This window comes from Cimex lectularius, unplaced genomic scaffold (assembly GCF_000648675.2).
Source record: "Cimex lectularius strain Harlan isolate CLEC.00 unplaced genomic scaffold, Clec_2.1 scaffold89, whole genome shotgun sequence".
Taxonomy (NCBI): Eukaryota; Metazoa; Arthropoda; class Insecta; order Hemiptera; family Cimicidae; genus Cimex; species Cimex lectularius.
In genome coordinates this window covers 603,970-630,990 of record NW_019392722.1, presented here as the reverse complement: position 1 = coordinate 630,990, position 27,021 = coordinate 603,970, and the positions used below count along the sequence as shown (strand labels likewise).

The window sequence follows — 27,021 nt, the reverse complement described above, 5'->3', positions numbered from 1 at the left end:
CATAATTAATTAAGTGAATGTTTTTATTTCGCGACTAATTGAGCAATAGGCGAACAATGGGCCGACTATTATTTCTTGTTATCAGATGGTCGGTGCCACCTCGGGTGTTTACCTTGGCACAGAAATCCAAAGGGAGGAACAGACGTTCCACTGAACCGAGACGAAAACGACACGGTGGCGAATCGCGTCTTCTGCACGATCAAGAGAACAAAATCGCCTTTGAAAGATGTTTCAATTAGGCTGTTCAATCCTTGGGACGGATTTCGAAACGGTGAATTTTCCAACAATTTCGGTATTACACGGCCACCAAAGGGTTTCAGTTTAAAAGCAACTTCAAATCGCGATTTACAAGGTAAAACAGGAACACAATTCTATGGTGGAAGAATCATCTCTTATAAAAAGTAAATTGTATTTGTATGAATGTGTTTTCCGACCTATAAGATGGTCAAATTTTTAAAAAAGAACGATTTAAATGGAAAAGCGGACAAATAAAACAGATGACCAGTGGAATAAACAAATGCTTGGAACTTAGAGCTTATTTCAGATGGCTAGGCCAAATATATTCAACAGCTACATGTAATAACCGTAATAACTCAATTTGGGACAATGTGGATAAAGAGCTTCAAATGGAAGAGTCCTAGTCATGGCTCATCCTAATTTCGTGCTATCTGTTTAAGATTTGGGTACATATTTCAAAGGAATAAAGTTAAGAATTTTACAAATGCGCACTTCTATTGTGTGATTTTTTCGTTCACACAAAGTTCGCGTCTGGCAGACAATAAGAAAAACTGGCCTTTCCCTGCTTATACGGTAAAGGTGTTGGACAATGGACCTGTTTACATTTTTCAAAATTGTATGACATTTTTTGATAGCAGCGCATAAATAAAACTACAACCAAATTCTGTGTGAAGGATGTCTGAAAATGTTGATTTAGTCATCGAGCTGCTTATCGACTCTTGGCTTATATGTTCGGTAATTTACCGGAATATATTGTGTTTGAAAGGCAATATGTGTGGGTTTTGTCCAACAATAATAAAACAATGGTAGATTTCAGTTCCAGTGAGCAATGCGCAAGAAACTTGCATTTCCCTGTGCCTTCTGTATATTGACTTGTTTACATTCTTCAAAATTGCATGACATTTCTGATGGGAGCAGCATATAAGCAAAACCACTCAAATTCTGAGTTTTATATTCAGCAATTCACTGGAATATGTTGAGTTTGTAAGGCAATATGTCTGTGTTATGACCGGAAAGAAACTATGGGGCAGTACAGCTGTTGGTCGCGAAACTAGATGCGACAGCAACTCGCCTTTTCCCTGCTTATAATCCCGACGCGCCGCCTTCTTTCAACGGACTTGCTTACTTTCTTTAAAAGAAAGCGACATTTTCTGATCCGGAATTAAAAATAAATAAACAATTAATTACCTTAAAAAAAAATTTAACGATCAATAAATCTAGAAAGTACAGTTTACACAGTTCATAATTTCAAGGGGTGGAGAAATTCTGTTAAAATGGAAGTAGACTTCGTTCTCTCGTTCTCATTAAAGTCTGATTGAAAAACTTGGGATCAACATTGATAAAAGTAGGCGAAAAAAAGTGAGCCCCCCCGCCGAGAATTTCCCCTTTGGCCAACTTAGTCGAAGTCTTCCACACGCGGCACCGACGCCCCATCCCCCTTTCAATTTCTTCCAGTTGCGAATTAATATTCATAGAACGGCACTGTTTATCAACTGGAATCAATGCTTGGATGAAGTGAAGTTGGGAGATATCTGTTGCAAAGTTGGTAAAAGCATAAACCATAGTCCAGAGGGGGAGAGGTCTATACAATTGGAAGCAAAAGTACATTAAACTCCATCTAACAATATTTCAGTTTTATTGTTCCAAAATTGGTCTGGAATCAGACCGTTTACGTCGGTTGGGCGGACAAAACGGTAATATGCCATTAGAAGTGTAATTCGCTGGGTGTAACAGGTGTCCAATCTTCCACTTACCTACCCCTCATTTTTTAAACATAATAACGAGGAATTAGGAATATTCGAAAGCTTGGGAGGGGAGATAGATACATAGATATAGATGGATAGATAGAGGCAGAGAAAAAGAAAGAAAGAGAGAGGTAGTGAGTGATTGAAAGAAAGAAAGAAAGAAAGCAAGAGAGAGAGAGAGAGAGAGAGAGAGAGAGAGAGAGAGTTATTTGCATAACAAAGACGTCACCTTTTCATAAGGAAGATTTATTTAATGTACCATTGTGCTACGGAGTTGCATATTTTACATTTTACCGACAGAGCGTTCAATATCCGAAAATTTTGAATTGGGACATGGGGAGACAGAGAGAGAAAGAGAAAGAGAAAGAGAAAGAGAAAGAGAGAGAGAGAGAGAGAGAGAGAGAGAAAAGGAGATGGAAAGGGAGAAAAAGAGAGAGAGAGAGAGAGAGAGAGAGAGAGAGAGAGAGAGAGAGAGAGAGGGAGGGAGGAGCGGGCAGAGAGAGACAAGGAGAGATGGAAAGAGAGAGAAAAAAAGAGAGGGAAAGAGAGAGAAAAAAGAGAGGGAAAGATAGATATATAGAGAGAGAGGGAGTGAGAGAGGGAGAGAGAGAGAAAAAAAAGAGAAAAATATGTACTATACATTTTTAACTTTTAACTATTTTGAATTTAAGTTAAAGAGAAAGAGAAATGGAGATTTAATAGTTACTAAGTCCACTAATGGATAATACCCACCATCTTAAGTTCAGATATAATTCTCCTATGATTATAGTTGTGATTTAAATTTGATGAATCGGCCCAACTTTAAACTTATAAGACTTACTGTTTGCATCCATACCCCCCCGTACCAGGCCGGGTTGTAATTTGTTTTGGGATGTATTGTCCTCATGAATACTAACCCGCAACGCTGATGCGCCCTTCCGGTCATGTATAACCCCGATTTGCTCTCTGGTGAAAACTAAATTGCAAACCCAAGGGTGATCGCCATCAATTACAAACGGTCCTTCCACTAATTGTCCGTGTTGGCATCGTCAGAACAAATAGCTCAGGTTCCGTCCTTTAGATTGTAACACTGATTTATCCGATTATCTCTGAGGCAGAAGAGTCGAAACATTGGTTGGGTTGAGACATTGGTATTGCAATGTGTAACTTTTGGTAGATTTAAGGAGACAGCTAATCTCGGACAGATTTGTTCTGAACATTATCGCAAATGATTCAGAAATATACAAAAAATTATCCTTACTCTGTACGAGAACGTTGGTGAGAAAAACAAATATTGGGCAAAAAAATCTGATCCGCGAATGGTTAAAAGCTTTTTAAAAATAAACCGCTTTTCTCAGAATGTAAAACATTCGGACGTGTTACCGATGTACCAAACGAAATATATTGCATTGTTCGAAGAACTTTTCTCAGAATGTAAAACGTTCGGACGTGTTACCGATGTACCAAACGAAATATATTGCATTGTTCGAAGAAGTGGAAATATTTAGATTTCCTGACTTACAGAATGTAGATATGGGTATATAAAATACGTACTTTAAGATTGAAGTTAATGAAAGATGGCCTGGTTACCATTAAGTCTTTTCAGATTGATCAAAAATGGTTGCAGGGACTGGATATGCAGTGTTCGATAACATTAACAAGTACGAATGCCAGATAAAATTACCCAAAAAATGTAGCATATACTCAGCCGAATTATATGCAATTTCAAATGCTCTCAGTTATGTTAGCACCTACAAAATGAATGACAAATATTTAATAATAACTGACAGTTTAAGTTCACTTTTTAAATTACAAAATAAAAAATTACATGCTACTGACAATCCCATAATTTTTGAAGTGCTAGCCAAAATTAGTTTTCTCAGGCAGAGCGGTAAAGATGTCAAGTTTGCATGGGTTAAGGCCCACGCTGGCATTGGATGTAATGAGAGAGTGGACAGGCTGGCAAAGGAAGCTGCTCACAACGGAAAAGAATCCCTGTTACAAATTCATTATACCGAAATCAAAAATCAATTAGAAAGGACTCTAGCAAACGAGTGGCAACTAAGGTACAAACATTTAAACAAAGGGCTATTTTACAAAAACATTCAACCTAATATTTTCCTGGTTCAATAAACATCATGTAAATAAAGAGATGTGCAAAATTATAGCCAGGCTCAGATCAATCCATGCCATATGTGGCCAAAATATGCATGAAATAAACAGATCTGCTCCAGACGTTTGCGAGCTCTGGACCTGAGTTCAATGGAACATTTAATCATGATTTATTCTAGATATGAGAACGAAAGGAAAAAATTATTTAAAGCATTGTCTGGATATATAGATAATCCCTTTAGTTACCACACTATTTTAGAGTCAAGGAACTACTATATATATAGCGAGGTCGTCTCATTTCTAAAATCATGTAATCTCACCGTATAAATAACAAATAATAAATAAATATTTTTAAAAATTTTTGTATTTAATTTAATTTTTATGTTTTAACACTAGGTCATACTTAAAAAGTAAAAAACTATTGGCTGATAATTAATACCATATTTGAGACATGGCTATGGATGAAAATCCAATGGAAAAAAAAACTTGGTATTCAGTTTGTGAAAAAACAAATATTCCGAAATGAAAGTGAGATTTGAAGTTTTTTTATGTATATTTTGTCAGGTTTATAGATTAAAATAATTAACAAGGTTGTTAGTAAAAATTGTGATAACTTTAGTTGCAAAACGAAAAAAATTGAACAGTTTTTAATTGTATATGCAGAAAATAATTTAATTTTTATGTGCTTGTTTTCACCCATTATTAGAAATGGGGACTGATTATATGATCCCGGAAACAATCTTCACAACTTCCTATAAAGTCTCAACAAACTATAAAGGAGAGGAAGAACACAGGAAAGCATCAGAAACATTGATATGATACACAGATGGCTCCAAAACAAAGGAACCGGATCATTTTCTGTACAAGCCCAAACATGAGCAATCAAACTCATTAGGGAAGTACACTTCAGTCTTTCAAGCAGAAATACATGCCATCAATGCTTGTGCCCTGGAAAATCTTAAAAGAGGTTACACTGGCAAAAAAATCCTCATAAGAGCTGATAGCCGAAAGCCATTAAAGCACTAGCATGTAAAAGAATAACATGAAAATTAGTCTGTGAATGCATCCAAAATCTCCAAAACCTGGGGAAACACAACAACCTGATGATATCTGGCCAGGGCATAGAGGAAATTTTGGGTAACGAGAAAGCAGACAGACTGGCCAGAGGAGGATCCGCAAGACCATAAATAATCCCCGAACCTATACTTGGTACAACAAAAACAAATGTAGATTTCTCCATCGCAGAATGGATCCAAACAAAACAAGAGGAGAAGTGGATCAACTCTAGCGGTATTAGACCCAATAAACCTATGATGAAACAAACCTCACCAAGACTGGCAAAAGCACTGCTGCAATTGGAGAGGGCCAAACTCAGAGGAGTGGTTGGACTACTAACCGGTCACTGGCATCTGAGAAAACATACACAACATGATTCCATTTGTAGATTATGTAATGAGGATGAGGAAACAGCCACTCATTTCATCGTCGAATGCGAAGCAACAGCTCAATGGAGAAAAAACTTAGGGAATGAAATTGCAGCAGCGACAGTCATGACGTGATACTTCTAAGGAGAAGGATTGAGTCTATTGCACTAAACTAAGGAACTAGGAAGGTACAATAAGCCAGAAGGCTGCAATGCCTGGGGTGTGCAAACCCCGCTTCCTAGTATCTTTCTTTACCATACCAATACCATACCATGCGGTTGTTTTAAGTTTTTGTAGACAGTGAATGAATGAAAAAAAGGTTTTATGAGTTTGTTGCGCGTTCAAAAGTTTATTTCTACTCTTTTATATTGTTTTTGATATTGCAATTGGGACACAAATTTTTTTGTACCCCTTTCAGCTAACTTTTCGCACTTTCGTGTCACAAGAGGATCATATTCTTGCAAAAAAATTTCAAGGAGATTTAGGCCTTCAAATGGCGCAATTTCCCTTCTTAATTATCAAGATAATCGTAAAAGCCTTTCGCTCACCTGTGTTATCACAATTTATATAAATTTGTCGCAACTCGGGGGGGGGGAGTGATTGGCAAATCGGGCATATTTTATGGCCTGCACTTTGAAAAATGTAAACGGCGGTAGGTTTTTCGTTTTGGTTGGTAGCGTTGTAAACGAAGTTGGTAGAGGAATATTATATTCCAACCAATCCTTTCACACGTATAAAAACGAAATCCGCTTTTCCGGAATGGACAAAGCGCTGGTGTCAAAATCCCCCCAGAACTAAACGGACCAACTTCAATCATCGGAAAAAATATTACTTATGATCCGACTGTCGTTTTCTAACCGGTATGTTGAAAATGGTTAATTCAATAAAAATATAAAATTCATACGTGAAATATTTATTTTCCTTAAAAAAGTTTGTTTTATTAGAATTCAATAATACCCAACATTTTATATTGTGATATATTTTAAAAGATTTAAAAAAGGACTGAAAGTCACTGATTGTAACTTATTTGTAAGGAAAAACAATAGTTAATCTTTAAAGTTAAGGCTTTGAAAAAGTATACAAAATTCACTAATTTCGTGGTCCGCTTGACCAATTAATACATTACAATTAATTAAGGTTTTTAGTTGAGATGAAAAAGTTTGAAAAATGGCAAAAAGGAGGGAAAACTCATAAGGTGGGGTTGAGATGGGAAGTTGATGTCCGAGTGGATCGAGGTCACGATAGCTCAAGTGGTANATAATATTTAAATTCATTTAAAAAAGGAGGGAAAACTCAAAAGGTGGGGGTTGAGATAGGAAGTTGGTGTCCGAGTGGATCGAGGTCACGATGGCTCAAGTGGTAGAGCAGCGGCGTATCTAGCCGAAGATCGTGGGTTCGAATCCCGCTCGTGCCATTAACTTTTTCATCTCAACTAAAAACCTTAATTAATTGTAGTATACAAAATTTTCTATCAAAGAGATTGAACAAAGGGAGAGGAATGAAACGAGAGAAAGAGAGAGAGGGGAGAAAGAGAAAAAGAAAGAACAAGAGAAAGGGGGAGAGAGTTAGAGAGAGAAGTAAAAGAAATTGATGTTTTCACATGTCTGTCATATATATTGATTTTTTACCATAATTGATATAATAATAGAAATTTAATTAAGAGGAGAATTTGTTCTAGAAAGGATCATAGTGTAATAAAATCATTAGCAATTGTAAGTCTAAGAGAGGCTGGAAAACTGAGAATGAAAGAGACAAAGAAAAACAGAAAGAAAAGAAGAGGAAGAGAGAGAGAGGGAGAGAGATCGCTTTTTTTAGGTGTCAGTTTGTTTCGATGCGGGTTATCAGCTGTGCGAATCAACTTTTATAGAGCCGATAACACTTACGTTTTATGATATTATACGTTGCTTTTATAAATCGATTTTTATTCTGTTTGTTTTACAATCAGCACTGCTAAAATAAATGCGTAATGCAATGGCAACATTGAAAGGAATAAATTTGTTAATTTTAACCAAATGAAGATTCAACTCTACAAACCGAGAGAATAATAACAGATGAAATTTTTGACGAGGATAAAACAATCACATGGCAATTGTTTTAATTTGAGATGAAAAAATACTTATAACAGTAAATGTTTATCAAAAAGACGAGAAGGACCAGCACTATTGAATTATTTACAAAAAAAAAAAAAAAAAATTCATTACCACCCAGGTAAAATTACACGGACTCTATTAACAATTCTAAATTCTGAGGCTGTATTTAATTAATGGCGTAATTACTACATTTGATGTTCATTCCGCTAATTGGCCTAATGATTGTACGAAAGAAATGAAAAGTTTGCGTTTTCAAAGGGCAAACCGAAAATGCCGTTCAACCCGATAAGGGCCGTGACATTTTATCTAGACTATTTTGATAGAATAAATAAAATGCCTCAAAATAATTAAACAATTTTCAGTATTACTTTTTCACAGTCAAATATAAGAGGAGCGGTTGAAACATACGATCAAATCATACAAGGAACAACGAAGATAAGCGGATTTTGATGTATTCGTCGATGCGATTGTCACAATTTCTTCAAATCTTCAAACAAAAACACAAACGTAGAACTGAAATGACAAATAATATTCAATCAAATTGAGAAATTAAATCTTCTACTATGGTGAAATAAAAATATCTGTTTTTTTGTTCACCTATTGATTTTATTTTAAGATGAATCATTTATGATTACATACAAGTAAAGTAATTGACCTTTGGAAGCGAAATTGCAAAAAGTGTGCCATGGTCAATAAGAGGTAATCTGAAGATGCTAGGTCGGGATGAATGTTTTGTACACGAGAAGGTTGTGTGGTATAGGAGTCAAAATTAACGATTTACCCTGTATTTTTTGGCCAGATGTACAAATGCTTTCAGAAATTGTATAAAGTTCTGGCTGTTTCTGCTGACAATCGAGGACCGACTCGGTTGTACCGCTCTTTTGAAAATCCACCAAGCTCTCAACACGGCCGTTTTGGCAAACCTTTCTTCCTTTGGCAGGAAGACTCGGTTGCCGAGACGACCCATTTGATTTACGGTGTAACGGCTGTTTGAAAGACGCTTTTCACCACTGTTGGCTCTTTTGACGAAACGGTAATCTCTGGGTTTTCACAAATTTAACACGATTTAGATGGACGCATGACGACTCCTGTAACTTTAAATCACTTGCTGCACCGTTCTAGTCATAGGCCGAAGGTGCTCACAAATTTTCAGTGAAGTTTAACATAAAAATTCTTTAAAGCAGAACATGGCGTGCGTGTACAAATTAAAAAAAAAAAAACTGATCTGAATTCGCATTAAAAACTAAACAGAGGTAGTTTGGTTGGTTTGGACAGACATCAGACCAAAATGATCGATAACGACCAACCTACAGGACAAGAGGATAACTTAAAAATGTCAAAACGCAAAGACCTTTGTTACAAACAAGTAGATGTAGTACGAGTAGATATAAGAATAAATTATCACTGTAAAATAAATGTTTGAAGATATCGCCTAACTTATTTTCAAACGTAAGAAGAGTTCTTTTTATGTAAAATCTTGGTAGAGATAAAAAAAGTCTGTGTCACGAGCGGGATTCGAACCCACGACCTTCTTCGGCTAAATACGCCGCTCAAGTGGTAGAGCAGCGGCGAATTTAGCCGAAGGTCGTGGGTTCGAATCCCGCTCGTGACACAGACTTTTTTTATCTCAACCAAGACTATACATAAAAAGAATAATTAATTGAAAGAAGTAACTTGGTCAATTGTCAACTAAAACATAAATGAATTAATATTTAATAAGTAAAAGAGTATCACTTCATTAACAGCTCCCCGTGGCCATTTCATAAGTCGCTGAGAATCGAAACCTGATTACACGAAATTTGAAAATGGCAAAAAAAAAAAGTTCAAGTGGTAGAACAGCGGTGTATTAGCCGAAGGTCGTGGGTTCGAATCCCGCTCGTGGCACTGACTTTTTTATATCAACCAAGACCGTACATAAAAAGAATAATTAATTGAAAGAAGTAACTTGGTCAATTGACCACTAAAACATAAATGGCCTAAGAAGAATGTTCAACATAAAAAATGCGTTAGGTAAAACCGTGCCTTTTTGACGTCCTGTCTTCTGAGACCTTGCAAGAATGAAAATGTAGCAGTTGAGGCAAAAATGATAGTTCGTGTGAGAACCTTTATAGCCCTTTGGTATTAAAAGTGTCGAGACGTACGTTTTGACCCTGGAAAAACACCATAACACAAGAACTAAGTGCATTTTTCTCACGTCGTTTAACCCTGTTAAAGAAGAAACACACACAAAAAAAAAAAAAATCTTTACGAGAAAAAAGTACAAAACATTTGTGGGCAGTTATGACATGAAACATTCGTTTAATCTTCGCCGGCGAGAGTATCGTCATATATCAAGGGACAACATTGTTTATACACGTGTTGGGCACGTACCAAAACGAATACGTGATACCATTATGTCGTTTCGTACGCACACGGCGTGACGGCGTGATTCTGAATTCCATAGGATGGCGAAGCCCTCCATCAAATCCGCAATAGGTACGACAAAGCGATAATGTGAGGACATTGCTTGAAAAAATGACTTACGAATGGTTCAAAGGACTCCCAAGGCAAGGACTAAAAAGACGATCGTTGAAATTCAAATTTTGTTATTTTTCTGTAAACACATTTTGTTCTCTCGTATAAATTGAAAATAGAAATAACTTGTAGCCCTTCTGAGTTTCCAGCCGGCATACAAGCTAGGTGTATCGTATCGTAATAAACGCAGATGAGGACTTCCCGAAGCTTTTAATACACGATATGTCCTACACTTGTCGCCCCTCATTTTCACGAAAATGAAATTTAAGCATCTTCTCCTTAAAGAACAATTACATACGCTGAACGGTGTTCTACCTGGCGAAAAAACCCAACCCCCGGGAAGGTCGAGAGCAAGTCTGGATGAAAATCTCATATAGGCCAAAATAAACAAAAACTTACTTCCAAAATGTGCTATCTTTGATATTTTCTTTACCTAATACTACACAATTTCACTTTGGAAACACAAATGTAATGACAGCCATCAATATTATTGGGGTTGGGTGCAACACAGGCCTGTCGGCTTTCTATCTGCCTGTGAGCTTATAAAATTCTCAAAGAATATCACCTAGCCGGTTGAATTATTTAATTCCTCACATTTTTCATGTGTACCAACCAGAAAATTGTGCTTAAAATTAAACAAATATATTCGTCAAACATTCATTGGTTTAGAACGTAGTGAAGCTGATGTTTAACAGAAACCAAGCACCTACTTGACACGATTAAACGCATAAACAAGTGCCTGAGGTTGTCCTGAGGATTATTAACAAAACAGATGCATTCTATTTATTAGATGAAATGGAACATTTGCCTGTTAGTCAAAGTGATGTTCTAAAAAAGCCCAACCCATACACGTTTTACAACATAGTTTTGCTCAGAATTGTGAAAAACCACTCGTGTTTCAGCGTATTACGTGTCTACTACAAGGGTGGTTCCTAATACCATTGTTATTTTTCTCCCTCTAGCCATTACTTAAAGCTATACCTTTTCTCAGCGTATTCTTTATATTTAATTCTTTATTAACGTTCTTTATTTAATTTTATAATTTGGTACATTTTACTCAAAATATTTCTCAGAAAAGTGAAGAGCCACTTGGATGTTAGCGTAACACAAGGTTGCTGCCCAGTATCACTGTTATTTTCTTTTTTCTAGACATTACTTAGCAGTATGATTTTTTCCCATCATCTATCTAGAATTTTAAAAAAATTCTTTCTAAAAGAAGGAAAATAAAATGGCTAAAAAGCTAAACATTTGATCCATTAGATTTTAGAATCGCGATCCCGACACTCTCGAGTTTGATATTAAAATTTGACTCTTGTTGTTTACAATGGATGATCAAGGAAGAATTCCCATACAATTTTACCATTTGGCACTTTCAACCCGCAATTTTGATTAGAATGGTAAAAATCCATTTGGATATTAGGGCGGGTGTATCACAGGGTTGATGCCTAGTACTTTGGTCATGTTCATTACATCATATTACAAAGGATTTGAGATTTTTTTCTATCATACGACTAGAAGTTTCTTTGACTCTATATAAAACATATGGAAATTAACTTGGCAAAAAAGGAAAAACCTTGATCCATTGGATTTGAAAAGATCAAATTCTGACACCTCGAACTTGAAGGCAATCAAACATTTGTCTCTTATGGGCGAAAAAGCCAAATTCTGGCCATTTTATAATTTGGTACTTTCAATTCAATATTTCTGTATATCCACTTGAATATCAGCTTATTATCGAAGGGTCTATCACAAGGTTGTTGCCTAGAGCCATTTTATTTTCCTTCTCTCTATCTAATTCTTTAAAGAAGTTTAATATTAAAGGAAAATACCCCGGTATAAAGTAGGTCCAAAAGTGATCCACTGGATAAAAGGATCACATCTTTCGATCCTTGGTTGACAGTATAAGCTAAATCCTTGAAAACAATTATTCCGAAATAGTGAGATGTGGTCTGGTATGATGTAGGTTTCATAAAAACATTTTCTTTGTCATGCCAACGTTTCGATCTTTATTGCGATCATCTTCAGGGCTCAAAGTGTTTGTCTTCTGTGTGATTGTGCCATTCTTGCGTGTCGTGTTGAGAGTGCCCTTGATAACGTTTTTAGGACATTTGCTTATTTACTCCTCCGACAACCCAGCATCCAGAAATAGAGCTTAATAATGAGTATTCTATTTGAATATAATGGGCAAACGAAATCGCTAAAACGGCCAAATTCGAAAAACAAGATGGGGTCGATAAAAAAAAGTGGAACTGAGCTTTCGGTACTTAAAAAATATATTTTATAGGGAATTAGCTCTATCGATCGATTATGGATCAAGGTATGGTCATTAAGAAGAAAGAAAATTCAGTTGCTACTGCCATGTTTTCGACCAATTTTAAGGTCATCATCAGGGTAAAAAAACCTTAAATATGTCTTCAAATTTATATATTTAAGTTTTTACAGGCGATCTCAAATTTCCTTGAAGACAGAGTCCCAACATTGCCAGGGACTGTAACAGTATTGCAAGCTTATCCCGGAGTTCCTCCACTCGTTATCAAAGACCTTTTTTTTAAATTATAAGACCTTCATACATTTAATTTAAGCCTATCTATCGGTCAAAGCTGACTAGCGCAGGATTAATGCTTAAGAAAGTTAATACCGATTTCCTTTTATATTGAAAAGAATCTTCTTTAACGTATTGAATGGAGAGAAGGAAAATAAAATGGCAGTAATAGCTAATACTATTTTAAACAAATTGCTAACAATCAATAATTATGAATATGGATGCAGAATTTTGTTTATATTATCGTATACCAATTTTTGTTTATTTAAGTACATCGTTATGTAAAACTACAGTATTATTTTTAATATGAAATATTCTCATTTAAAGACTTCATCTTCGTTGGAATTTTACCTGATTATAATTGGACTACCGCCGTAAAGATAATGTTTGTGTACTTATTACATCAGAACAAAAAGTCTCACCTGGAAAAAAAAGAAAAAAAATGAAATGAAACTCTCTGCAATTACACAATCGGACAAATGTAAATATGTATTTTTCATTTCTTTACAAATTGTCTTATGCAAGTAAAATATTAAGGACATTATTGCACTTCTTTTAATACTATTACGTAGCCCCTTGAGTTTAACGTAATAGCGATGCTTTACGCAACAATCATAAATAATTATATATATATTTTAAAAAAACTTAAAGGACTTCAACAAATTATTTCAATTGAGCAGTACTTTATAGGATTAACATGCCCAGGGAAAACTAATTGCTCCATACCAATGGGTTTTCCGTTTTCCTTCGATAGAAACGGATGCTCGTGATTAAGTTGCAATCTAAGCACTCTCAGAAACTTCGGATCGTGATTAGCCGGTCAGGAAGAAGTCGATAAACCGATTACGGCCAGTTTCACTACGGCGGAATGGACGTATTGATAACAGTTCAACGAGACCTGGAGAGAAAATTGGATCTGTTTCATGTAACATTTCATTTTGTCCATTTTGTAGCACGTTAAAGAACAGATGTTAATCGAGGTCTGATATGTGTAAATTGAAATCTTTTGAAAAAAAGGAATGGGGATCGAAATAGGAAAATCAATGAACACTTTCCTCCTTGAAGATTTACCCTTCTGAGATACTGCCAAAAAATCTAGACAATGATGCACCTAAAAGCCCATAAAATGAACTTTACGAACCCGTTTATAAGTAAATATATGCCACTTGTTGAAAAAAAGGCCCTCCTTTAAATCAACATTTAATGTTTTATTATTACAGCATTCTCTACAAATTCAGTCTGACACGATTCAAAATGGGTGAAAAAATCCTTAATTGAAAATTATGGTTAGTTGAACTCAATAAAAAAAAGGCTAGAGGCTCGGCCTCTTCCCACATTTCAATTAAACACATAGCAGCATGGACGTCTTATTTACTGCGCTCGATTTGGGCCAAAATTGACGGAAATGGTGATTTAACAGCCGAGAATATTTCAAACATTGGAAAGAAGAAAAAAAATGCATATATAAAACCATATGGTGAAAGCTATATTAATCATGAAAGGGCTACCTTTTGTCTCCGAAACAATGCCTCTTAATCAAACATGTTGCGTACGCGAGTGAATTTTTCATTAAAAAACGCATAATTTCTTTGATTTCCACAGTTCTGTGGAAACAGAAAACGCGAAAACGAGTGGGTAAATTTTTTTACATATTTCCTTTCTTCAGTTCACTGTGAAAAAACAACATATTCGCATCGGTCCAATATGTCCTCTGCTTCTGCAATGAGAGGCAATTTTTTTAAAGTAAATACTTGCAAACATAATTTTTATTTCTTGTTGTTTACTGGATTTTTTAAAGAAAAATATAACATATAGATAAATAAGCATAAATAAAATATTAAACTGAATAAAACAACTTTATCAAAGCTGTTGCTATGGAAACAATGAAGAAAATGCTCAATTCGTTGATGTTCGATTTTATGAGTTTTTTAATGTAATGTAAATATAATCATACGCCTGGAACAGCGCCAATCCTAATTCCTGCAAATTCTCTGGTGTTGCCATGGTCGACTTTTCACCCTCTTTGACAACTCGTACTAAAGGTGTTCGATAGGGTTTAAGTATGGACTACATGCTGGCCATTCCGAACATTGAATTGAAGCCCGTTCCAAGTAGTCATCAACGATCCTAGCTGTGTGGGGCCTTGAATTGTCAAGGATAAAAATAAAACGGTCACCAATTAGTTGCATATAAGGAACAACTTCGGATAACGCATCTTCACTGTAGAGTGCAGCTGTTAGGGAACCCTCGACGAAGATCAAGTTTCTACGTCCTTCTGTAGAAATGCCTGCCCAAACAATACCACCTCCGTAGCTTCTCCGGAGGGAAAATGTTGCGTTCATATATCACTGTTCTTCTTCTCTTTATTAAATTTAGATGCGAAATTCCTCGATTAATCAAAATAGAACCTTATTTAGTTTGACTTAGGTAGATACCATATAGCAAAAACGGGAGGTGTTATCTCACCAGCCCGCTTATTTGGTTGATGTACAGTCTTTTCCTGATGGGTATAAAGTTTAGAAGCGACATACGTCAATTTGATCAAAATGGATCTTTATTTAGTTCCAGATAAATGGAGACCATGTAGCAAAAACGAAAAAAGCCTGTTACCCCAAGTCTCTATGTCCTTGATGTAGAGATATGTGATTTTGGCCTTTTCTTGACATCTTTTCTCTTATAATGAAACTTTAATTATTATGTGAAAAGGCGTGGATGTAAGTGTTTCATGTTAAGAATAAAACTGTTTCTAAATTCTCATTCCCGCTGTAGCTTTTCTAAAACTTTTTCCTTTTTTTTTAAATGTACCTTTTCCCTATTCTTCACTTTCATTATCCATATTCTCGTTCTAACTCACTTTTATCTCTCTTTTTCCCTGTTTCGTTATACGTTCCTCCTCTCTTGTACCCTCACATTCTCTTGTTTTATTTTATACCCCTTCTCTCTCATTATCTCTCTCTCTCTCCATTTCTCGTTCACTAAATCTATCTATTTATTTTTATCACTACGAATGAACTTCTATTTCTAGCAGTCTCTCTCCCCTGCATCAATCCGTTTCCTAAAATTTTTTTCTTTCTATTTTCTAAATGCTCTCACTCTCTCTCTTTCATTTTTGTTATACGCTCTTCCTCAATTACACCCTCACATTCTTATTTTCATTCTCCTCTCTCTCCCTTGGTCTTCTTTTTTGTTTCTCGCTCCTCTGTCTGTCTGTCTATCTCTCCCTCTTTCATTTTTGTTACATGCTCTTCTTCACTTACACCCTCATATTCTTAGTTTTCATTCTCTTTTCTCTCCCTTGGTCTTCTTTTTTGTTTCTCTCTCCTCTGTCTGTCTGTCTGAATAGGTCTCTCTGTCTGTCTGTCTGTCTGTCTGTCTCTCTCTCTCTCTCTCTCTCTCTCTCTCTCTCTCTCTAAAACCATTACAGTTTTTATAATAACGAACTAATTTCTTATTAAAATAACAAGGATTTTGTGCTATAGTAGGGTTCACAAAAAATTATACAATTATTTATAAATATTGTTTTAGCAGGATGGAAATACATAAGGAAAAAAGTAAATATAATTGCATAATACACATAATTTTTAATTCACACTCAACAAGACCCGACGTTATTTACGTATCAAAGTTCAAGTTTTTATCGATATGATCAAACAATGGCCTCGTTATTTTGAGTTATTTTTATTAGTCAACTTCTTTGAAATCATCACGAAAGAATGCAAATGAATGTCCATTATTTAATATTTGTTTAGTATACAAGATAAGAAAGATTAACACAAAGCTAGCATTATAAACAAGCAAGATCAAAAATGTAACGTGAAATGTCGCACATTGTTTTAAGAAATCTTATTAAAAAAATCTCTTAGAAAACTTGCTTTGTTCAGGTGAAAGTTCTTTTCGGTTTAGAAATAAACTAACCTTTAACCAATGCTTGCTTCTTTTTAGAATTAATTTAGGAACAAAACCTGCTGTGCTTTTTTTCCTATACGGTTGATTACGTTGAAGAATTCTAAATTTTCGCGTGTACTTTGAGGATAGAATAACCGGCTTTTTCTTCCTGGGTCTTAGTGGTATTCATAACAGGGTAGAGCATTCTGACCAGTTCGTTTTGGTAATCCCTATTTGCTCCAAATGCCACCGGCCAACCACTCTGACCACATTCGGACGGTTATTTCTAACCATTATGACGGTTGTTAACAATAAGCGATCAAGGCTGAGGAGGCCGTGTCTTGCTAGTTCCACACGCCATCTTCCAACAGAGTTCACATTCCAGTGAAAACAGGACTAAAGTTGTGTGGTCATGCAGAAAGCGAATGGGCCATCGATTTCAATTCTTGCGTTTGAATTTTACAGATTGTAAATTGTGTGTTATTGATTGAGCGGAGTAAACAGGAGACTTCAATTACATAAATAGCTCGGCGCCGGCACCCTACATTGGGGACTAATGATGTCTAACCGCTCCTGCGAATTTTCGCACAGGCTAAAATCTACACCTATTCTTAATAACCCACGGTTTGTAATTAAAAACAAAACGTAATTAAGCCGTTTAACAGTTCGCCGGATCCAAACTAATTCCTAAAAGCTAACGGTACGACAAGAAATCCGCCTTCGTTAGCCGAACCAGTGGGAAATAAGTACTGTCTGGTCTCTTTAGCAAGGGGAAGTTAATCCGCTCGAAAATAAATGGACGGGATGCCTCGGTGTAGGGAAAAAATACATGGAGATTTGTCCTTTTTATGCCCTTTATTTTTGATAAAGAGAGGACGAAATGGGAACGGCGACCGACAAAAGCTAATAAAAAAGGAAGCCCTGCCAGAAAGGAAGAAGGTCTTAACAAATGTGGAACCAGAAAAATATTCGCACGGTTTTAAACCATAGGATTTCTTAGCGATTAATTACCAACCTGGTATTTTGAAGAAGTATACTTTTAGGATGATAACTTTAATTTTATAAAACAAGACCTGTTTGAAGAAAATTTACCCTTTACATACCCTAATGAAAGAAGATTGGTATAATACCGCTGGACCACTTTTTGCATACGCAAATTCATCAACCTGGGGCAAATAATGAAGGGGTAAGTAAGTTTTGTCCTCAACTACCTGATTTTTTATACAGATTATAAATGTTTACAATATGGTTATTTTTGCTCGTTCACAGGACACACTGCGGCCAGCACTGAGTCCAGACCGGAGGATATGAGACACCAGCGAACAGATGAAACCTACGATATTCATTAATCTGGGGCCAATTTTAAAGAGCTTAAGTCTAGTAAATTATCAAAATCCCTGATTTTAATTAATGTTTGACTCGTATCGTTATTTTTGTTCGGTCACAACACAATATGTCCAGCACTGTACAAGGAGGACATGCACACCAACAGAGATCTGACGATATTCGTTAACATGGGAGAATTTTTTAGGGATGGTAAGCACTGCCAGAAACTACCTAAATCTATATAAAACAGTACATTTTTTATAGAAAAATATTCAACTTCTTATAAACTAATCATTTATCCAATTATGATCGTGAGTCAATCTTTTTTTTTTAGATAATCGTTAACCTGGGAGAATTTTTTAGGGAGTATGGTAATCACTACCAGAAACTACCTAAATCTATACAAAACAGTATATTTTTTATAGAAAAATATTCTTATAAACTAATTATTGAACAATTATGATCGTGAGTCAATCTTTTGTTTTTGTATTCGTTAACCTGGGAAAATCTTTTAGGGAATACGGTAGGCACTGCCAGAAACTACCTAAATCAATATAAACAGTATATTTTTTATAGAAAAATATTCAACTTCTTACAAACTAATCGTTGATCCAATTATGATCGTGATTGTTTATATATTTTACAGTCAATTTTTTTTAGATAATCGTTAACCTGGGAGAATTTTTTAGGGAGTATGGTAAGCACTGCCAGAAACTACCTAAATCTATATAAAACAGTATATTTTTTATAGAAAAATATTCAACTTCTTATAAACTAATTATTGATCAAATTATGATTGTGATTGTTTATAAGTTCTGAAGTTGAATTTTTTTTTCTGAAGAAGAAGAAGAAGTTATTTCAACGAGGTTATATGAACCCTCGGCGTGCCGGTAAAGTCAATCTTTAATAATAAAAAAACCAAATCGTTGGACGATAACAAAAATCAGTTTTAACCAGGATTGACCTGACAATCTTAATCAAACCGCAGGCCAACTGGCGTAATTGCGAAATTAAAGGAAGCTCGGCCGGAGACCAACAACGACAAATACCCATTTATTATCCCTGGGAACTATTTCTTTTAACGCTCTTTTAACAATTTATCCATCCAAATATAAAAATGGTAGCAGTTGAATTTTTAGAATTTGTAGCCATATGTGATTTTGGGGCGATTTTTTTAAAACAGCAGTCTCGACTTGAGAAACAGCGATTATTGGTACAGTAGGGATGGATAGTTTTGAAACTCCTGACAATCTTCATCAACCGCTTAAACGGCGTATATGCTAATATTTTCAGGGAGAAAGGAAGCACTGTCGGAAAGGAAGGATACCTTTAAAAATGTAGTCTTGAAAAAAAAATTAAACCAGAGTTTAATTTACATTAACTGGTTTTGAGAATTAATTTATGACAAGTCATAGTTGTACAATATACATAGGTAATTCTGAACAGTAGGAAGATAGATCAAACTCCCATCTTTGGTGACTGTCCTGTTGTTGCCTCTCGTAATCTCTCCATTTTGTCTGTCATGGCGAAAAGAAGGAGAATGGATTGATCATGGAAGATCAATCTGCGAACAAACAACTTCAAAAATCAGTTTAGATCTGGACAATCAAGCCACACAGGGCGCAAACGGTTCGCGAATAACATGTACATCGAGTCAAATAGTTTTTCAAACGTATTTCAACGAAAGATTCAGTTTGTCAAATCGTAAATGCAGAAAGACGTAAAAAGGAGACTAAAATGCCAAAACATGACTGTCGACATACGCCGTAAAGCGGTACCACTTTATCCCAGAGATGTGAGTAATCATAAAATAATCATAAGTGGATTTAGAGCCGGGTGAGGTGAATTTCGGTGCTGCGATATGAACAATTTATAAGCCGGGGGAGGCGACCTTGTCGTTTACTGCTGAGCCCGAGATCAGCCCTGACGTCCTAGAATAAATTCAATAATTCAACTTGATACTGTCTTTATTGTCTATAGGGTGAGGGGATACGGATTGCCACAAGAAAGTGACCGCGCTATTTCTATTCAAACGAAAATTCAGGAATTTCAGGGGAAATTGTTCCAACGGTTATTTGCTCGCTATTTTTTAAAGCAATATTCATTTTTCAGTGTTTTTTGTTTTGTTTTTCAAAAGAGACGAATTCATTCCCATGCCTGGAATGCAAATTGAGAAAATATCGTCAGTCGTATATCACAAAATGAAGGATCGGCCTTTTAAACCTATATTAGATAGAAAGTCCGTTCTGGTATCATTTTATAAAGCGGCCCATAGACGTGCAATATTATTGCACAATAAAGTTGATTGTGTATAGATGATATTAAAGCATTGAGCAATATATTGTGTCAAATTAGTTTTTTTTTAATATTGATTGTACAATATGGAAACTATTGTACAGTGTCTACACAACATTACCTTCCGTAATATCGCGTCAGTTCCTATCAAGTAATTGTTGAGAGCTATCGTCGTGCGAAGCAAAACAAAGAGATAAGGTTCATTATGGACTTTATTGGGGTAAACCATTCACTACTGAATCTGTGGGATGTTAAGAGCAAAGATTATAGCAATCGTAAAAAAATTGAACAGTACGACGTGCTAATCGAGGAATATCGCGAAAAATTCTTAAATGCAGACAAGCAAGAAGTTATTTGAAAAAACAATTCTTTACGGACTAAAAATACCCAGCAACTGATTTTCTTTCGCAATAATATTGTACATGCCCGCTTTGCACCATATATTGCTCAATTCGTCAATATTATATCCACATGATTCAATTTAATTGCTCTAACTCGATTGTTGTGCGTTGTATATAATAATAATAATGTTTATTTAACAACAAAAAGAAATTTATACAAAACAAAGTAAATTAACATTATACACGATGGTAAATACCGTCTGGTGGTATTTGTTGTATTGGTTGTTGTGCGTTATATTCTACGTCTATGGGCCACATGACACTACTACTGTAATATTACTTAGTTGAAACATACTTATACACATAATAATAAAAGCGTTTCGAATGATCCAGCACTGATTAGGATTGACAGACCGAAACAACGCAGAGAGGCATAGCAAATTAGTCGGAAACGACCGTATACCATTATAATATATTTTATATATAACAATACAGTACCATATGTAATATAATAGTAAGTACAAATAATTCACAATTGTACAATAAAAAATAATATAAAAAGATTATTTGGAGATCGTGAGATGCGGTCTGGTGTGATGTAGGTTTTAGAAAAACATTTTCATTATCGTGCCAACGTTTCGATCTTTATTGAGATCATCTTCAGGTCCTGAGATTTATAAACAATGTTTAAATTACACAAATACCTGTAGGATGTGAAAAAAGGTTTGTTTATAACACCCAGGCCCTGAAGATGATCTCAATTAAGATCGAAACGTTGGCACGATAAAGAAAATGTTTTTCTAAAACCTACGTCACACCAGACCGCACCTCACGATCTCCAAATAATCATTAACTAACGGTCACTAAACACCACACATTAATATAAACAGGTTCACTTTCCAAACGTGCTTTTTATACATAAGAACACTCCATAGATACAAATTGCGTGCAGTGACCTAAGGTTCACTACGAACACGGCGCTGCGCATTCTGTTTCATTCCTTTGAACATCGTAACTAGAGCTCGGATTTATATGCGATAAAAATCCTCAAATTTGTCGTATATTATGCAGTAATAAAACTTAAAATATGTAATATTATATGTACTTTCAATTAATTAAGGTTTTTAGTTGATATAAAAAAGTCAGTGTCACGAGTGGGATTCGAACCCACGACCTTCGGCTAGATACGCCGCTACTCTACCACTTAATTTTTCGTGACTTCGAACCACTCAGACACTAACTTCCCATCTCAACACCACCTTTTGAATTTTCCCTCCTTTTTCCCATTTTTCAAATTAATTAATTGAAAGATATTAATTGGTCAAGCGGACCACAAAAACTAGTGAATTATATGAACTAAAAAACACTCTAATTTGCCATATACGTGAATTTCAAAAACATAATCGGAATAATTCTGCAGCTCGGGACAAAACTAAATAAGCCCAAAAAAGCAACTTGTCAGGATAACGATTTTCAACTTCAAACCTTTGGTAGAAATTCAAATTCAAAGTGGAGATAAATCAACGAGCTTTATTTGAAATAAATTTTAATAATGATTATTCAGAGATCGTGAGATGCGGTCTGGTGTGACGTGGGTTTTAGAAAAACATTTTCTTTGTCGTGCCAACGTTTCGATCTTTATTGAGGTCATCTTCAGGGTTCAAAGTGTTTGTTTTCTCGATAATTGTGTCATTCTTGTGTGTCGTGTTGAGAAGTCACTCAGCAAACACTTTCAGCCCTGAAGTGATCTCTAAAACCTACGTCACACCTGACCGCATCTCACGATCTCCGAATCGTCATTGATTAACGGTCACGAAACACCACACGAATTTCAATAATATTTATGTTTTACAGGTATTTTACCACCTCGCCAGTGACCACTAATTCTTACGGGTTTATGGGTGTTTTAGCTCCTCGCCAGTGACCGTGGAATAGGGTGGTCCGGGTTGTGTATGTGTTTCGGTGCGCTGTGTTGTTGAAAATTTGTCCCTTCTTCTTCCAACAAGGTAATAAATGGCAAAATATATTCTTCTAATACTTGCTGGTATTTTACAGCAATTATTTTGCCAGTAATTAACGCGATTTGAGACTTGCCCTTTTCACTGAAAACAGCCCATACCATTACACCGCCATCTATGACCTTCGGGAGAATTTTTTTCCTTTCTTAGGTCATGCCAAAAAAATAATTGAAATCATCGGACCGACAAGATTGAACTTGTTTTCTTCACTAAAAATAACCCTTGGCCAAGTTTAACTTTTCTGGACATTTTTTTCAGCAAACTGCGACCGTTTAATGTGATGCTTTTTAGGTTTGGTTTTCTCTCAATTTTCAATGATTATTCGGAGATCGTGAGATGCGGTCTAGTATGACGTAGGTTTTAGAAAAACATTTTCTTTATCGTGCCAACGTTTCGATCTTTATTGAGATCATCTTCAGGGCTCAAAGTGTTTGTTTTCCGTGTAGATGTGTCATTCTTGTCTGTCGTGTTGAGAGTGCCCACTTTGAGTCCTGATCTCAATAAAGATCGAAACGTCTGCACGATAAAGAAAATGTTTTTCTAAAATCTACGTCATACCAGACCGCATCTCACGATCTCCGAATAATCACTGAGTAACCGTCACTAAACACCACTCAATTTTCAATATTTTGATATTACAAATACCGACTGGTTTCAGCTGCCTTACTAGGCTGGCATGACATTGCAAGTTGAAACCCTAACCTTTCTCAAAACAGCATGTTCTAAATGGCCGGAAAATGTGGGAGCTGTTCAAGTTCTTTTATTTTTTTCTTAATTTTCCGGACCTGAATTTATAAATTTTTAACACCTGATAGCGGTTTAACTCGCGAGCTATCATCCCTGCTCTTTTCAATAGACTATTCGCTCATGCTCGATTTCACTCAGTTATTTAACAAAATTAACAAAAGGAGCACTGTCTCTATGATAAGAAAAGGTAAACTGAAAAGATAATCAACTAAACAAGGGTTTATTTGTAAAATTTGAGTCTGATGACGAATCTAAAAAGTTTGAGGCTGGAAAAGGAAATTATCACTTTACGGACTATTATTCAATGCTACAAACAGTTTTGGCTTCAAAATTATATTCATTTTGAAATGGAATAAAATTAAAGAAGTTAGTTTATATTTTTTCAGAGGACTGTATATTTATTTAACAGGATAGCAAGGGGAGAATGATTATTTAAGTTAATAAGCAGTCGTAATCTCAGTAAATTTCAGGGGAAATTTGGGATATGATAAAATTGTTGTTCTTTGTCATTTGGCTGCAAATTTATAACTGTTTCCACCTTAGACTAATTGTAGAGAGACAAATGTGTAAAAAGTTGACTGTTACCCGACCGTAAATGGTTTTGGATGATCCGCCAACCGTGGAGGAAACAATGGCTTTCTGGCCGACGCACCTGCTATCGTTTTCATTTTCCTTTAAATCGTGTCGGGTATAAGAGCTGAAAACGTGTTATACAATGGGACTTTTTCGATTACCGGACCGGGTACGATTTTTAAAAGCACACGTCGTCCTTGGCTTCGCCGATGGCCATGGGAATGACTCACTTTTCTTGTTCCTTTCATACGTTCCCCTGACATCCGGAATCATGGGAATTCGCCTTCGGCCAGGACGATCTGTGATTTCCCAGGCGTGAAAAAAAATTATTCCGTTTAAGGGACGGGTCGATGTGTCGGCTCTGTTTCCGTCTGTTTTCCTGAATCCTGAAAGAAGCCGAAACCTCCACAATTGACTGATCGTGTGACCAAACGACATAGCAAATACCATTGCGCTAACTTTCCTTACATCAAACACGGATCTTTTTTTTATTGCTTGTTTTGTGATACGTACGAATTGAGAGAAGAGCATGAAGTATTATCCAAAGGAGTTCCAGACCAACTCGCGATGAGGATATCCCTATAGTGGATAGATCTAAATTATGTTTAAAATGTGGGGTAAATATTAGAAATGTATCTACTGAAGTGCATGAAAGTGAACCGATTTTCCATCTCCTCAAGTGATCAGCGACGGCAATCATCTTTCAACGAATCCTGGTGGCGTGTGGCATACCGATTTGATAACGTCAAAGCTAGACATGAACATGAGCTGCATTGAAAATAACGTAAAAAAACAAAAGGTAAATGGCAAACTGCTACCATAAAAGCTCGTATCGATAAGAATTCGGTCGGTGATGATGGATTCATCGAAACCGAAACGGAATTTAATAACAATCTAAAAACCTATTTTTAAAAAGATATTACTCATTTTTTGTCTCATGGGAAACGACACTGTACTACTTCGTGACTTGACACATCGTCGGGTGGTTGTTAAACAGCGTTAAAATGTGCGATTTCGTAAAATCATTTAAGCACCTAGGCTTTGATTTACTTCGGAGTTAGTTGCTAAGAATGAAAGCGTTACAAAAGAATCAGAACGTAAGAAGTAACATCTTAGATTGAGAAAGGGAGGACCAAAAACAAAGTAAAATCAAGATAACATTCATTACATCAAACTATTCAAGGCATTAATCTAGCAATCCAGCAACTTTACCATTGCACTTAACTTTAACGTAAAAAGTATTTCAAAAAGTCCTTGAGATCACCGGTGAAAAACAAAAGTTTGCGATTTGTTAGTTAGTACTCAGTGAATTAAACTGTAATAATTGTTTATTGGTTTCGTGAGGAGCAGTCAATTTAATTACGCCTGATTTAATTACGAACAATAACTCAAAAAAATTAACATAAAACCTGTAAGAACTTTCCACACGATCAGAATCTCTAAAGGTTGTTCACGTTCGTCCTTACTGTCATCATTGACAATAACGTGTGGTGTTTAGTGACCGTCGTTACTTAATGATTATTTGGAGGTCGTGAGATTCGGTCTGGTGTGACGTAGGTTTTAGAAAACATTTTTTTTGTCGTGCCACGTTTCGATCTTTATTGAGATCATCTTCAGGGCTCAAAGTGCTTGTTTTTCGTGTAGATGTGTTGAGAGTGCCAATGATTCCCCCCCGCACTGTTAACCCGACATACAACAATGACACATCTACACTGAAAACAAACAATTTGAGCCTTGAAGATGATCTCGAAAAGATCGAAACGTTGGCACGATAAAGAAAATGTTTTTCTAAAACCTACGTCATACCAGTCCGCATATCACGATCTCCAAATAATCATGGACAATAACATTACTGAACACAACAGTTGCATGATTGCCTGATTATGCAACCGGTTTGATCGTCCTTCGGTATTGATTATGCATATAATAATAATATTGATTCAATGTGTGTTGTCCCACCGAAAGAGACTAGCGTGGGAGAACATTTCCATTAACGATTGTAAAGGGAAAACTCGCTTTAATTGGCAAAAACCTGTGGATCAGCGATCATCGTTTGAAGATGATGAAGTTGTACTATCAATCAGGCTTATCCCCAGAAATATCTGAACACTGGGATTACGGAATATTTGATTCTTCTTTAAATTTTGTGAGTTTCGAAATTATTTGTCATTGGGTAAATTGTCCTTCGGTCGTATATTCATTCGATGTTTGTTTCCTTATTGAAGGAAGAAGCTATGGTGAGAGAAATCATGCGGACATTCAACAATGATTGTAATCCATTTACGTTTTAGTGGTCAATTGACCAAGTTACTTCTTTCAATTAATTATTCTTTGTATATAATGTATATGTTTTGTCCATCATTGATCCTAACTGTCTTTATGAAGCCCAATGTAGTCCAAACCAATTTAATTAGGTACTAAATCCAAACCAATTAAATTCTTTTCAATTAATTAATCTTTAAGTATGGTATTGATTGAGATAAAAAGTCAGTGCCACGAGCGGGATTCGAACCCACTACCTTTAGAACAACAGTTAGAATTTTCCCTCTTTTTGCCGGTTGTAGGTTGAAATGGAGAGTTGGTGTCCGAGAGGATACTATTATATTTTAATTTTATCCGTTATATTTCGTGGTCCAATTGACCAAATAACTTCTTTCATTTAATTATACTTTTTATGCAAGGTCGGTTGAAATGAAAAAGTTAGTGTCAAGAGCGGGATTTGAATACGCGACTTCGGCTCAATATTTCACTTGAAGTCACGAAAGCTCAACTGGTTGAGCAGCGGCGTATTTAGCCAAAAGTCGTGGGTTCGAATCTCGCTCGTGATACTGACTTTTTTACCTCAATCAATACCATACTTAAAGAGTAATTAATTGAAAAGAATCTAATTGGTCAATCGGACCACGAAACCTAATCGATTTAGTACCTAATTAAACTGGTTTGGACTACATTGGGCTACATAAAGACAGTCAGGATCAATGATGGACAAAACATATACATTATATACAAAGAATAATTAATTGAAATGATTGTAAAGCCAAAACTCGTTTAAACTGAAGAAAATCTGTGGATCGGCGATCCTTGTTTGAAGCTTATAAAGTTTTACTATTATTTAAGCTTATTCGCAGAGAGAAATTTGAAAAATTTTACCATAAACTCTTATAATTGTGGAGTTTTGAAATAAATTTTGCAC

General features: G+C 35.7%; 1 protein-coding gene and 1 long non-coding RNA gene across 4 annotated transcripts in view; both read right to left on the bottom strand.

Moving 5' to 3' along the window:
* The window catches only part of LOC106663669 (disintegrin and metalloproteinase domain-containing protein 10), a 179,710-nt gene that overhangs the window by 46,910 nt on the left and 105,779 nt on the right, over positions 1 to 27,021 (bottom strand). The gene's annotated exons all lie outside the window — the stretch shown is intronic.
* Positions 19,203 to 25,334, bottom strand: LOC106663670. The gene is made up of 2 exons (XR_001340076.2): positions 23,846 to 25,334; positions 19,203 to 19,418 (listed from the first exon to the last, which is right to left on the bottom strand). It is a non-coding gene; the product is annotated as an uncharacterized LOC106663670 (long non-coding RNA).